Consider the following 16,788-nt stretch of genomic DNA (forward strand, 5'->3'; position numbering starts at 1 on the left):
TTGTGTTTGAACAGTTAAAAAAAAAAAAATTTACTGCGACGAAACTTGGTATGTGCCCTACAGGCTTCTTGTTTCAACAAAGCAATGACCCAAATCACTTATGTATATCGTGCAACAGTGGCTCTCTCAGTTAACAGATTTGCATCCAATTGAGCATATCTTGGAGCTATTAGCAAGCTTAAAATAGCGACATCCTGTCCTAGTCTAGCGGAGATCAAAGATGACTTTAAGAAGCTCAACAAAACCGCGGACGAAGATGGCATGCAGCGAGAACTATTGATTGCCGACCCGTAAATTTTAGTGGAATTCTTCATTTCCACAGCACCGCCGTCTGAGACAATGAAAAGCTGTCTCCGTCCTGGACAAAATGTATCAACGTAAAGCTGTCCAAGAAAGGCGAATAACCCTGCTCAACGCCATCTTGAGGACATGAACTTCGCCGCTGACATCTGCCTTCTCACTCATAAACTCACTGACATGCAAGCGAAGGCGAACAGACAAGTCACTGTCAGACTGGAGGTCAACAACGCCAAGACAAAGGCTATACGAGTCCACTAAAATAAAGCAAGGCATATAATGGTTGACAGGTGCCCGGTGGAGTTTGTAGAAAGCTTCTGCTACCTCGGCTGCGCTGTCAAGGCAGACGGCGGAGTAGATGAAGATTTTAACTGCAGACTAAACAAAACCAGGACGGCGTTCTTGCGAATGCATACAATATAAATTACAAATATTCAGATCATGTGTGAAGTTTGTATTGCTGTACGGAAGTGACACACGGCTGGTCTCCAACAGCTTCACACAGAGGCTACAATCTTTCGTCAATATTCAGAATATTCTGGCCGAACTCCATCAGCAACGACGCGCTGTGGAGATCAACGAATGAGGAGTCCATCCTATGGCAAATCAAATGCAGAAAGTGGCGATGGATAAGTCACACATTGAAAAAACCACCGCATAGCATCACGATAATGGCTCTGGACTGGAACCCGCAAGAGAGTAGAGGTCGTGGTCGGCTAAAGAATGCTTGGAAAAGGTCAAAGTTGCGCTAGCGAGCAGATGCTGGCATTACATACGAAGGCGCAAAAATAACAGACTAGAACCTTTTGTCGAGGCCCTATGCTCCTGAGCAGAGGGTACAAGAAAAAAAAACATTAGCAAGGAGAATCAGAAAGCATAAAAACCATTAGTGACATTATTAAATCTTTTGACCCTGATCTGTTTTTTTGTTCGACTAGATTTTTTTTTGTTTTTTTGTTTAAATCTAGAAAATAAAAATAACGGTGCTGGTAAACTTGGGATATTGCGAAATTACGAAATTGCTCTCAGGTAACGCGAACTGGCTAAAGGCAACTCGAAGTGTTGATTGGGAAAAAAATTTCAGCTAATGGTAAAAAATCAAAAAGAGCAAACAAAGTTCTCAACAAGTGATTCACTTGAACCATTTTTCGTTGAAATATTTTCGGTATTCGGTATTTCGATATATAAAAGGCTGTCGCAAGTTTTGTATTGTCGGGGAGCTTCGTATGGTACCACGAAGTTAAAAATAGTTGGTTCTGGCTTCAGGTTCCCTAAAAAAATGTTTAATCGTTGAAATGTTTTCCATATAAGATAATACAATACCCTCATTTGCTTAGATACGAATAATATTTTTACCTAAAATTGTGCGTTGCTTTATTGCTTTACAAATTTTTCTATTTTAAGAAATTACATTGAAAGTTTTTGTTTTGAAATATTCAGTAAACATTTTACTTTTTACCGTATAATAAAAATATTTTCCTAGTATACAAATCAAGCTCAGTTTCAAAGGTATTTACTTTCAAATTGTGGGTGTACGAATAAATTCTTTGACCACTGTATGCTCCAAAATGCCATTGACCAACAATACTCCACCACACTATGCACACGGGCTAGAATTACGCCCAAAAAGACAATGGTGAAGAATACAAGAGGCCATCAAACGTATAGGGTGTCAAAATATGCCTTTATTGTATCTGCTATGATTTTTACGCAGACTGTTGTACTGTTTGCCAGTTGTTTCCGCTAATGTCGTCGTTTTTGTCAATAAATTTCATATTATAATATATATGGCATAGAAATTAACAAAAAGAAAAGGGGAAAACAAATAAATAAAACTAAATCTTAAAGTTTACTGAATTAGAAAATTTATTTTATTATGGGTGCAAAAATACTCGTTCACTGTACGCAGGGTTTCTCTTCTGAGTGCACATTCGTATCATATGTTTAGTTGAAGTACATTTTTTTTCTTGTGAGCAATATTTACTAACACAATTTGTACTTTTACGCCACCACTTAACTCCACATATGAAACATTAGATTTAACCTTGAAATATTCTGGAGTACCTCAACGCAATACTTTGCACCATTTATTTTTATTTTTCTTATTTTCTTTACTAATTATTTTCCTCAACATATTCATGTGTTATCTATTTTCCTTACGAGGCGTCTTTTTGCATTTTCGTTTATCACAAAACTGATAAGAATACATGGGAGGGAATGAAGAGATAGAGAGGGATCAAGTTTGTACCTACCTGCGTACACAATTATTTTGTTATTTACAAAAAAAATGTTAAAAATGTGACTTATTTGCTTTCTAATGTGTCTGATATATTTGTAAACAATAACAAATAATTCAAATAATAAATAGTAACAAAAACGAAAAAAATAAAAATAAATAAATTCATGAAGCTTTAATCATCAAAAAGAAAGGCAAAAGTTTACATATATTCATGTAAGTGTATGAATGGGTAATGGGTAAGTGGCATTACTTACAATACCGTTTGAGTACAGATCAATCAATAATACCTTAATCACTATTTGTGTTGTGCGGCTGGGTGTAATAGGTACAAATAGTAATCGCTTGAGTCATCAACAGTAAACAAAGAGTTAAGTAGTCAACTGACTCAGTACTTTGACTGAGGGCAAAAGTGGTTTGAGTGGATATTTGAGTTATTTGCGTTTTTTATTAATCTTTAAGAGGTATTATTTGTGTTTCCCAGAACTGCATTCAAACTAAAACATGCATAAGGAAGTAAATTGGTAAAGGAAATTAAAGTGGAATTCATTTTAAACCATAAATATGTAAAAAAAAATAATTAAAAATAGTTAAAATAGTTGTAAAATTTAATCATGTTAAGTGAAACTTGTATTGTATTATTGTGTATTATTAAATTGTATATTATTTCGTTTATTTTAATTTTATCACTTTTGACAGTGGCCATTAAGCGATGTATATAAATCCTGACCAAATTGTTAGACAACATACTTAATGTCAATGGACAGATGTATAAAAAAAATGGGGGAAAAAAATTTAATTATTGTATGTACTAGTTACGTACTAATTACATATTACTTGCATGCTAACTAGTCTCATACTAGTTGCTTACTAGTCGCATACTAGTTGCTTACTAGTCGCATTCTAGTTGCTTACTAATCGCATACTAGGTGAATACTAGGCCCATAATAGTTGCATACTAGCTGCATACTAGTTTCTTACTCTTTGCTTACTAGTCGCATACTAGTTGCATACTATTTGAATACTAGGCCCATAATAGGTGCATACTAGTCGCTTACTAGTTGCTTACTAGTCGCATAATAATTGCATACTAGCTGTATACTAGTTTCTTACTCGTTGCTTACTAGTCGCATACTAGTTGTATACTAGTTGAATATTAGTCGCATACTAGTTGTATGCTATTTGAATACTAGGCCCATAATAGTTGCATACTAGCTGCATACTAGTCACACACTAGTCGCATACTAGTTGCTTACTAGTCGCTTACTAGTTGCATACTAGTTGCTTAATAGTCGCATACTAGTTGCATACTAGGTGCTCTCTATACAAATTTTAATTAAACAACACTTTTGCGGTGCATTTGATTTGGTGATAAGCCAGTGTAGGCCTATAGGTATATTTCAGATTGATAAATTTCTTAATCGTTCAAATATAGGGGGGATAAAAAGTTCAAAACAGTTCCTAACCTGTCTTAAGTCAAATGTTTTTTCAGTTAAGTCTTTATTTCCCAAGTAATTGCATAATTCAGACCTCACATACCGGCTAGATTGCAAGTCTTCCATCGTTTTTTCTGCACCCAACCGGGTGAATGTCATCATATCTCCAGAACAGATTGAATGACCTCAGCGCTTTGTTGTTGCATTCAATATGGTTTTGGGATCATAATCAAAATAAATTTCGTAAGCCACCTACTTCGACTTTCATCTTGGTCGTACCGGTAGTAAGAAATGTGTCGAATTTTCTATTTTTTTGCCTCAATTTGCAAACTCTATAAGACTCAACAGGCTTGACCAAACACAAAACTGCCAAAGAAATTTCTTTGTAATTAAAAAAAGATCAAATTATCGAACTTCATAAACCTTTCTTCTTTTATTTCCACTTCAACCTGCTTTTATTGGGAAAATTCCTTATTAGTGCTCTTTAAACTGTTCAGTTTATTAACGCTGAATAGCTACTCATTTCAGTTCCGAGAATTAGCAACTTTTATTGGTAGCAGTTGAAAAAATTTTAAGGTGAAACATTTTAACGAAAAAAAAGTACTCTCTTATGCAATTTGTTCCGCTTGCTATCAACTACTTAGCGCCTTTCCGCTGTCTATTAACCCCCGCTGCACTCACGGCTATTTCTGCAACTCTTACCGCACTCGCTTCCTTGTTCATATTTTGCTTAGTTACTCACTCTTTGTCGTAACTAGAACGGAGAGCTCATTAAAGCACGAAGAATTTGTTTGAATGAAAAAAGAGAACGGGAAAGTAAATGTAATAAAAAGAATTGAAATTATCAAGTATTCATCACTCCATTGGAATGTGGCGCAGCCGTAGCCTTAAAATTTTACAGACACTTATTCATATGTATGTATGTATCTATGTATATTTGTATATGCAAATAAGTGTATCATGCATACCGTGCAATTCATTTGCTTGTTTTTGAAGGTATTTCATCACACGTTTGTATCCATAAAAAATGTCAATGAAATAGTTTAAATGAAAAATTCCTTATTCGCCGTGGGTGATATAAAAGCTGTAAACTATAAAAAGCAAGATTAAATTAATGCAAACAGATGTAGAGTTGGTGTGCTAGAAAAGAGGGTGCACTTTTAGATGGAGTAGTAAGCTTTTTTTGATATGTAGTAAAGAACAGAGAAAGGATGAGAAGAGGAGCAACTGTATACTCTTTACTAGCGACGGCAAAGTTGTAGAATTTAAATCGATATTTTATGACATCATTTATTTATGAAAAAATTTTAGGTTTCTGCTATTCTTGATCGATATGCTTAAAGATTATATATACTCGTCCTTCTTTTAGACTATTGCAGAAGTCACAGATTCCATATTATTTATGCCGCCCCAATATGGTCCCAAGCGCGTGATATACACCTGCGCGATGCCAAACAGGTTTGTAGGACAAGTGCGCTGCGAGTACCCTGAGCATATAAGACAGTATCCGAAGACGCAATCTGTGTTATTGCCGGAAAAGTACGTATGGACATATGTGCACGCGAATTACATTACCTCTTTGATAGACCAAGGGTAGATGAAGGAAGCAGAAACGAGGGCAACGGAGCTCAGAGTTTAGTGAATTGCAAAGAAAATGGGGCTCATTCTCCACTGGTCGCTGGACACACGGGCTCCAAGAAGGCGCGAGGAGTTAACCCTGGAATATGACACACAACCGAGTCTGTCTGACCTAATAAACAGCATGCACAGCTCAAAGTACTGCTGGTATGCGGCGTGGAAGTTTGCTAAGCTGGTGATACGGTCGCTTAGTGAGCTCGATGAAGAAAGGCAGAGAAGGAAATGGTTTGAACAGCACCAGGTAGGGACCAATAGCTATGATGCCTGAGCCTGTATTCATTTAGAAGCAGATTTCCAGTGGCGGTCGAGTAGAGACGATTTGATGACAATTACCGACGACTCAGTTCATCACTCACGACTAAATCATACAGTGATAAGACGGTATTCGTCATGACGTTACCGCATTTTTGATGTTTCTTTTGCTTTCACCTACAGTGAAAGCAATTGGAGACTATCTTCGATGCATTACCTCCATGCGTCCTAGGCAGTGTGATTGGACACTGGTGCTTAATTGTGTGTAATTGACACAATCATGGCTCCGACTCGATGTAATGCGATGTCTCGGTTTGAAGTCAGCCAAAGAGGGAGGTTTGTTTTAGTGGTAGGTATTCATTGTTAATTTCTCAGCAGTGATGTTCCTAAAAAATATTTGCTAAGAATTTGAGCCTTTTTTTTTAAAAAAAAGGAAAATTTTTGTAGAGGTGTTTTTGTCATTTCTGAGAAAAAAGTTTTTGTAGCTTGCCTTTTTTTTAATTATCGTATTTTTCTTCATATTGTACACCTTCTTAGCAACAAATTTTATTTCAAGCGCTCAAAGTTAAAATTGATAAAGTCAAAATGTCATTCAGGTTCAAAAATTTCCGTACTAAACCGCATATTTTTGTAACTCGGAAAGCAAACTTGAAAAATTATTTTTCCGGAAATGACAAAAAACACCTTTTTTAGAATTTTGCTATTTTTTATGCAAGGTAATTATTTGTAGGATTTTTTTTTTTTGAAGTATCTAAACGATATAAAATGGGTGCTGAAGCCAATAATTATTTCTATTATTTATCTACAAATTATTATTATAGAGTTACTCCATCTCGGTAGGGTTCGCAACTACCGGAGATAACATGTGTCCCGGATACCGGTATCAAGGGACAATGCTCTGTTGTTTTGTGTTACGATGTAGTAATGTTGTAGAAATGTAAAATTTTAATAGATCTGGTTTAGAAAGGACCTTACTATATCACAAGTTTTCAGTATAACAGCTTTTTGTATTTGTGCGTGCGTTTTTTCGTTTATATTTATTGATTTTAGGTTTTGTATGAAAGTGTTGTGTAATATTCCTGTTGCTGAAATAATAATTGGTACTATTTTCACTTCATTTTGTTTCCATATGTTCTTGATTTCTTCCGCAAGCTCTATGTATTTTTCAATTTTTTCTGTATATTTGCTGTGTATGTTATGTCATTAGGGACACTTATTTCAATAAACTGTGTGGTTTTTTCTTTCTTATCTATTATTATTATATCTGGTCTATTGCATATTATTGTTTTATCAGTGTGTATGGTTCTGTCCCAGTATATATTAGTTTAAAGTCTTCGTTTTCTAGTATATTCATAATATGGTGCTGTGTCATTGGTTAAGTTGAGAAATGTGGCTATTTCCTTGTGGATGATTTTGGCTACTGTATTGTGACTTTGTGTGTATTTTGTCCCAGCGAGCATTGGGCATCCTGCTGTTATGTGGTCTATAGTTTCTGTGTGTATGTTACATTTACGCCATCTGTCGGATGTGATGGTTAAATCTTTTATTATATATTTTCTGTAGTTCTTTGTGGCTATGATTTGGTCCTGTATTTCAATGATGAATCCTTCTGTTTCTGGTTGTAGATATCCTTTTCTTAGCCATGTATATGTGTTTTGCTGATGTATGTTGACATTGTTGACTATATGTGGAAGTTTTCCGTGTATTTGTTTTTGTTTCCATGCTGCTAGGGTTTCTTCTATTGTATGTTTTGGTAGAATAAGACTTTGGTTGTGGAGGTTAAGGGGCGTTAGTTCTTTGTCTGCTAGTACTATTGCTTTATGAAGGGATGTGTCTTGGTTGTACAAGTATGTTCTCAAGTTATTTATTTGGTTGTTGTGAAGCGGATGGATATCAATAAGTCCCCTTCCTCCATTTTTTCTGGGTATTGTTATACGCTCTTTACATGAATGTGGGTGATGTTTATTATGTTTTGTTAATTTCGTTCTTGTGGCTATCTTTAGATTTTCGATATTTCGATATTATTATTATTATTATTATTATTAGTATTATTATTATTATTAGAATCACATTAAAAGCTATTATTTTGCAATTTATTTAGTTTTTTACTATAAAAGTCTTATGATTTCATTAAAATCTTTATATTAATTATATTTTTTCTTGTAGAACTACTAATTTTCCAGATAAATTCGTAAAAACGGTATTTCGTTTTTATTTCAAATTTTCAATTGGTAATATCTTGAAAAAAAATCCAAAACTTTTTACCATTTATTTTTTAGAGGTGGCGCAAAATTAGTCATCCAGTTATGTCTTTGAATAACTTTTTTACGAAACAAAAGTAAATATTTTGAGTAATTCAAATTTTTAATTTCAACTTTACTCGCTTAACTGCTTGTCTTTTGGATGCTGCAACTGTCTGGTTCACAAGTGTCAAATATGATTGACGTGGGAGTCCATTTGCAAAAATTTATAAATCTTAAATCTTAAGTTTAAGAAAAATCTACCAATTCCATTTGCCATTTAACTGCCCTAATGATAGTTTTTTGCATTTTTATAAATTTTTTTTTTTGCTCGATAGATTATCATGCTGAAACTTTTTTATAAATATTTTCTAATTCACTACCAATTTTTTTCATCCATTTCCTTTCAGATGTTTGCCATAGAAATGGCTTCAGCGGAAAGAATTGAATGTAAGAAAACAGTTTGAGTAGCAAAGGATCTGCCTCAAGCTCAGTTTATATAACACAATGAGTTTTATCAACGGCGCTTGCTGATTTGAATACAGTCATCCGGGAACTGTGGTATCAAAGCGGCACTTAGCACTTGGGCGTTAAGTTCTTCGCCGCCAACTTAACCTAACTCAACCTATATCAAAGCTTCCACTACTAACTAATACAAATTGCATAGCAACAATAATTTTTGTTCACTGTTACAACTTAATTATCTACCCTGCAGGGAAAATTTGAACTGGTGTAGCAAATTCTGTGTTGAAACTGGTACGAATTTGCCAATTACGAACAAAACAAAACTTAACTACTTGGTTTACGTTATCAACTATCTCGAAGGTAGCAGCTGTACTTGCTAGTTACTGCTTTGCTTTTCATGGATATACTCGTAATTTTTCGATCTTGAAAGCTGTTCAAAGCACCAGAAAAGGGCTGCAGCGGCTGATAATTGCCACCGCCTAGAACATTACTGAGAATATTTATCAGTTGCTTGTATGGGAAAAAAGCGTAGCGTGAACTAGTCATGATTTCAAATTCACAGCAAAGCTTCAGTTTGGTAGTAGTAAATTTTCCAACAGTGTATTAACTAATATTTGTGATCAAATTTAAGTCCCACTCAAAGGCACAAATATACGTTTGTATGTAATTTGCACAACTCGAAAGAAACGTAGTGAAAGTGCTTAAAGAACAGAACCGGAAGGAAGTAAGCTTTTGATAAATGTTCAAAAATAGTTTGCAAAGTTCCCACATCAAATGAAAGGCTAGATACGAGCAAATTTTTAATTATGTAGTTATGCGAATTAAACGCACAAGTAGGTGATAAATTCTAGGAAATACAGATGAAAACATTTTATCAAGAAGTCCCGCTCTTATTCGTTTTTCATAGAATCTAACTTAGCACGAAATATTTTTTTTTTTTACAATTTGGCAAAATGTCCAAATCATGACAGGAAGTTCGAAAACATAAAAAGCTACAATGTGTTTCGTATGCCTCAACTTAATTTCAGATTTCTTCTCGTTTGCTAGTTTATTCTTCTTCTTCTTTTTTCAGTAAGCTAAAGCAATTATTTTGTTATTGGATTACTGGAAATTTGTTGCGATAAAAACGCCAGCTGCCACACATACATTTTGTGCTCTTTGCCGGAAATTGATTGTAATATTATTTTAGATGTCCAATTAATGTAAAATTTAGTTTAACTCATGAATTTTTTTAAAACTACGGCCTGAAAAATGATTTTGAATTGAAGACTGCTAAGAAATGGCAATACACCTCCGCTGGTTCGGGAGTAACAGATGAATGAATACGAACTTTAGTAGCAGCTGAGGCAGAAGACAGCCTCACCTCTGTGTTGCCAACTAATCTGGAGGAGGAAAAACCCTTGCCACGCTTCCTTTAATTCGCCTAAAATCGCTTAGGTAGTTACCGCGCAAGCAAGAAAAAGAAGAAGGAAGTACGTAACACTCACTGTTCGGTCGGAAAAGGTTGCACACAGCCTTGGATCCGGAAAATAGCCGAAATAAATAAGAGTTCGCTGAAGGTTCCATGTAACTCGAAACACAGAGAAATTCCTGTCAATAAGTACGGCCACTGAGCATTTCAAATTAGATATTTTCTATGTACATATGCCATTAATTGCTTTCTAAAACTAATAATCTCCATGTATCCTTCCCTTGACCACCAGTGATCAACTCCTGATGGGCTTTGCGTCAACTCAGCGTACCCTGGGTAAGTACATAAACTTATAAGGTCGCAAAAATTGTTTGGTCACGTGTGGAATGGAGGCGCTCGAGGGATCTCCAAGGTTAACAAAGCTTTAGCCTTTTAATATTGTGGCTGCCCCTACAAAATAGTTTCCGCATGGTATGCATGCTGTGTGATTCCCCTTAGCTGTCCTGCTTTCACGGGGCTAAAGGTTAGACATCTTGGCTCTCACTTATTTGGTACGCTTTGAGCAGGCTTTGATATTAGCCATCTGATGAATATCATTAGTATTATTAAGCAGTTAACACAACCGTAACTCAGACATCATTCGATCGTCATCCACAAACTCGCTTAATGGTTCCCTCCATTCCCCTCTGTCCTAATCATTCTCCCTTTCTTATTTCAGAAAGAACGAATTTGATTTCTTCGCCCAAGTGGGCTTTCTCTTTAGGAAACTATTTAACCTAACCTGGGTCATAGATTCTACTAAACCTGACTTTTTTACGATATCCTCTTTCTTCTTTAAGATTTACGGAATTTTACCTCATAAATTTCACGGCATTTAATGATAGAAGAGCTATTTTGATTTGCTCTTTCTGCTCTGTTCTGTTAATCTCTTAATGCTCCACTAGGTGCCTTTTATGTGTGTGCTTTTTAAAAATTTTAGAATATCTCCTATTTCTGCAGAACTGAAATCTTCCAATTCGTTAAAAATTGTCTGCCTAGAATAGTCAATCTCCATCTGGATAGAGCAGGACAATGGCACAGAAGGTGCAAGTTTGTCTTTTCCTCTTTTTCTTCCTCATCAAGATAACTTCTACAGAAGTCATGCACATCCATTCTACCTATTAGGCAGTGCCCCGTTATGGCTGAAATCAGTATGCTAAGACTGTGTTTATTTTGGCTTAGCAGAGATTCTGTGCGTTTTGCATTGAGAGTCGGCCACAGTTGACGGGCGATTTTGCAGGCGGCTTCATTATGCCATCTTTAGTTTGCTTTCTTACGATTTTTTCAAGGATGAGTAGCTTACGTGTTTGTAAAGGTATGTCAGTGTCTATGTACTCATCAGTCAATTTGGTGCCGAGTCTCAGAAACCCATATTATCCTTAAGCAAAATGACACAGTCATCTCGTTAAGAGATGTGCGGCATTTAATGGCTACCCTGGAGGTTGCCGACTTTTTTGTGAGGGATTTTACCGCCGCCTGGCTCTCAGTGAAAGTGTAGATATCATTTCCAGATATCGCATCGCACTGTGCCGGTGTCGCGGCTTTTATTATTGCCATCAGTCAAGCCTGAAAGACACTACAGTAGTCGAGGAGTCGAAAACTGAAAGAGATCCCCAGATGCTCGTAGTATACTCCTCCGTCCACCTGCCCTCGAGCTTTGAGCTACATAGATAGACTCGCCCTGTCTTACATCGTCCCGTTCCTACTCTTCCATTGAGGTTAGGAGGGTGGTGAAAATTGGCAAGTGTAGGCGGGACTGCATAAACCACCAATCCGAGAAGCGCCGAGGTGCCAGCCAGGATTAATTGATTAAACAAATAAATAAATAAATATTTTAAAAAGCAGGCGCTTTGGAATTATACGTACATATGGCCGGCCATGTATAGCTTAGCACTAAACTCAGGTTGGACGATCTAATGTTTGTAGTTAATTTTTTGTACCTAGGTGGCGAAAAATTAATCAGCCAGCGGAATTTACATTTTTTGCATTACTTTAATTCTAGCATATTTTAAATCATCCGTCGCAAAACAACTGAGTTCTCATAATATAAACTCTAATCCGCAGCCTAATATAAACACAAAACCTCAAATATTGTGTAAACACTTATTACATGAATAAAAGCCATATCGAAATTGAATAACGCTGCTAAAGGCAAGATTTATGGTTACATTGTCTCCGATTAGTTATTCTACATTTGTAAGTGTATTCGTTGTGGTTATGTGGTTTTGCTTCCGACACGTTTACGTTTGTGGTTTTTATTTTTCATATCGTCTTTATTGTAACTGTAGGCAGCGTTTATAATGCCAACCCAATATAAATAGATTGTAAGTACTCATGTACCTTCATTTAACTACGTAAATTATTGTTTTTCTTTAAACTCATGTCTAGTGTCAGCTGTAATTTTCCCAGGAGAAGCATTCGATCTACATATATAAATTCTCATCTGAAGTTCTCGACTCAATGAAAATTTTGGAATAGATTTTTTACTAAATAAATGGTAAGGGAAATCTTTATTTCCCAAGTTTCAATGGGTTTTCTATTTCTTTAGAATTCGTTATCGATACGAGCGCCCCTACTCCTGAAATATATTATCATTTTTCTTACTTGATTTAGATTTGGCTGAGCTATTCAAGTTTTTCTTTAAAACTAGCATCAGAAATCTCGTTAACATTCAATATCTTCAGTTTTTTCTGCAGAAATAAAAAAAATTTATTTCCGATGCAAAAATATTGACGATTTTATCATATGGAAAATATTGTGCTCTTATGTAAATTTATATGTGAGCCAAATCACGCTAAGTCTATCCATCTAAACACTTCATCGCTTCAATTTTGATTAAATCTGGTGAAGATGCTTCACTAAAGGGAGGAAATTTTGAGTGATTGCAGAGATAAAGGGATCCAAAAGTAATTTCTTAAGTTTGTTTTTCTTTCAATTGTGAGTCAAATAATTTTCGGTGTAAGAGAAACCAAATTAAATATTTTCTGCAGGAGTTCCCCCGAAAGTACCGAGATAAAATTAAAAAATCTTCAAATCTTTTCTGATTTTACTTTTTAGTTTGTTTTCAAACTGCATGTTTTAATTAATCCTAAGCTAAAGTCTGACATTTCGGATGCTTTCCATTTCAATTCAACCGGGCTATTCGGGTCATGTTCTTCGATTTCGATGTAACTTAAATATGTTGCTCTCTGGTCGAAATAATGAGACACGTATTTTTTTGTTCGCCCGAAAAAAATTTTTTTCAAGAGTTATCGGCAATTTTGTTTTTCGCCTCAAACTCGATTTTTTTTTAATTATATAAGAAAAAATTTTTTTTAAATGCCCATAACTTAGTCAAAAATGAACTGATTTTAATAATTCTGGGTTCAAAATGATCGTAATTACTTACACAAGCGACTTCATGTAGAAACAATTGCAAAAAAGTAGTTGAAAATTTTTTATTTAGCAAAAAAGAAAAAAAATTTAAATTTTTTCAAAATTCAATATTTCAAAAAGTGTATTTTTTTTTTTTTATAACTTTTTCCAAATGAAAAAAACATCTCAAACTTTAATTGAGCTGCATGCCTAGTAGCTAAAATGAGTTGTTTTTGAGTAATGAATTTTTGAGTAAACACCCTGTTTCGCACTTTTTGTTTTTTGCAAAATAAAAAATTTTCAACTACTTTTTTGCAACTATTTCTAAATGAAGTCGCTTGTGTAAGTAATTACGATTATTTTGAACCCAGAATCATTCAAATCGGCTTATTTTTGACTAAGTTATGAGCAATTAAAAAAAAATTTCTTATATAGATTCTTTCCATTTCAATTCAAAAGGGCTATTCCGGACATGTTCTTCGATTTCGATGTAACTCAAATATGTTGCTCTCTGGTCAAAATAATGAGACACGTATTTTTTTGTTCGCCCGAAAAAAAATTTTTTCAAGAGTTATCGGCAATTTTGTTTTTCGCCTCAAACTCGATTTTTTTCAATTATATAAGAAACAAGTTTTTTTAAATGCCCGTAACTTAGTCAAAAATGAACCGATTTTAATAATTTTGGGTTCAAAATGATCGTCATTACTTACACGAGTGATTTCATGACCAGAGAGCAACATATTTAAGTTACATCGAAATCGAAGAACATGACCCGAATAGCCCGGTTGAATTGAAATGGAAAGCATCTTCGGTAAAATGTAAAAAAATATTGCAATTTTTTTTCGAATTTCGAAGTTTTTGCTTTTCAGCTTTCCTAAACTGAAAACTAAATTTAAAACGAGACACTTAAAACACATTTGTTTTAATTTTTATTTGTACGAGGGGTGCCTTTTATAAGTCGGGATAAGAGAACAAAAACAAATTTTAATCATCGAAGATCACTTTATTGTTTTTCAAAATATTCTCCAAGAAGATCTATACACTTTTACATGCGTTTGAACCAATTGTCGAAGCACTTTTGCCACTCTGAATGAGGTACCTCCAAAACATGCATTCTGAATGCCGCAACCGCTTCTTCAGGTGTCGAAAAACGTTGACCTCTCAGTTTGTTTTTTACGTACGGGAATAAAAAGAAGTCATTTCGTGCCAAGTCAGGACTATACGGCGGATGACCCATTAATTTGATGTTTTGGGTTCTCAAAAATGCAGTTGTTTGAGCCGATGTGTGAGAGCTCGCATTGTCCTGGTGAAGAGTGATCCGTCTTTGGCGATGGGTTTTCCTAATTTCTTGGAAGACAACTGGCAAACAAATGGTTGTGTACCACTCAGAATTTACTGTTCTGCGTTGTTCTAGTGGTACGGTTGTGACATGTCCAGTTTTTCCGAAAAAACAGTCGGCCATTTGCTTGGAAGTGCTTCGTGCGCGAACAACTTTTGTTGGATTTGGCACACCTTGAAACACCCATACAGTCGACTGCTGTTCACTTTCGGGCTCATACGCGTAAATCCATGATTCATCACCTGTCACGATGTCATAGACGTGTTTCGAAGCCCCGCGATCGTATTTTTTGAGCATTTCCTTCGACCAATCGACACGAGCCTTTTTTTGAGCAATTGACAAATTGTGTGGGATCCAACGCGAACAAATTTTTTTGACAGTCAAATGTTTATAAAATATTGAATGTATGGCTGGTCCCACTAATGCCTAAGATTGTCTCAATCTCACGATAGGTAACATGGCGATCTTGCAATATCAGTTCACGCACAGCATCAATGGTTTTCGAAACAACAACTGATTTTGGACGACCTTCACGAAATTCGTCTTGGAGTGAACTACGACCACGATTGAATTCACCATACCATCGATAACCACTGGTCCTTGATGGAGCTTCATCGCCAAAAAATGAATTAAGTTCATCCATGCAATGTTGCTGAGTTAATCCACGTCAAAAGTTGTAAAAAATAATCGCACGAAAATGTTCACGATTTAATTCCATTTTTGGACCGAGATGAATCTTTTAAGTTACTGTAAACAACACAAATAGCGCTGGTATTTCAAAACGTTCTGAGTACGTAAAAGCGAAAAAATGTCAAACTTTGCGATACAGCTGCCAGTTGCCATATCGCAACACCAGGGTTATCAAATCCCGATATATAAAAGGCACCCCTCGTATTTCCATAAATTTGCTTTTTTTCATTATGCCCAAAAGCATTTATAATTTTTTTGATTAACTGTTTTTGAGTTTCGACAAGTTTGCGTTTCATAATATACCCCAATGTGAACTGGACTCTTAACAATTTTTTTTTCGAAATTCGGAATTTTTTTAATTATGCCCAAATTTTGCTTTTTAATTATGCCTAACTAAAAACTGTACTTTAAAATTTTTGTTTAATTGAAAAATATTTTTTTTTATTAAAAAAAAATTAAAAAGTTAAAATTTTTTTAAAATCAAAATTAAAAAATTAAAAAAAAATTTGTTTAAACAAAATTAAAAAATTTAAAAAAGTTTTTTTTTAATTGGCTGGGCCATGATGCCATCGGCATTCTGTTTTTTAAAATGCTTGATGACTGGACTGGACAATAAAAGCGCTTGGCGAGACTCCCTAAAACCAAAAATACGAGCCAGTAACTCAGAAAAATACGCTGACCAATGAAGGGAGCACAAAAGATCTTTCAGATCGCAGTGCTAAATCCTGCCGCCATAATAATAATAATAATAATAATAAGAGGAAAATTCGTACATCACCAGTACGTTGCCATTTAATTTTTTAACGAAACGCTTTTTGTAATTTGTAGATACACTTGTACGTACACTTTTGCTGTTCATTGTATTCTGGCACTAGCTTAATGTGGCCGAAGCCAGGTCGTAGAATTTATAAACTTAAATTCCCTTACTTATTTTTTCAGGGACTTTTAGATTATAAGTTTTATTTAAAAAACTACTCTTTTTCAATTATCCTAATATATTTTTTGGTTTTGGAGTCCTATTTTGTGCTTAAAGAACACAAGTTATGTATAGTACGGTTTTATTTTTGCTAAATGGTTTATATACGTAAATATAATCATTATTTTCAGTCCTATTTCAGTCTATTTTTTTTTTTACTTTTGTGCTTGGTAATGCTTTGCCTCTTACAAAGCAATTCAATGGAATGAGTAAGAACAGTTTTATTTGTTTTTTTTCTCAACACCCTGGTTCCGCTGCACGATAGAACTAACTATTTTATTCTACTACTAAATACTATTACAAAACGAATTCGAGTTATTAAGAAATAGTGAATGAACCATCATTATTTGAATTAATTACCGAAATGCCACGCGCCAGCACACTCCACTGCTGGTGCCGCTAATACGAGTATGCT

The sequence above is a fragment of the Anastrepha ludens genome, chromosome 4 (assembly GCF_028408465.1).
Source record: "Anastrepha ludens isolate Willacy chromosome 4, idAnaLude1.1, whole genome shotgun sequence".
Classification (NCBI taxonomy): Eukaryota; Metazoa; Arthropoda; class Insecta; order Diptera; family Tephritidae; genus Anastrepha; species Anastrepha ludens.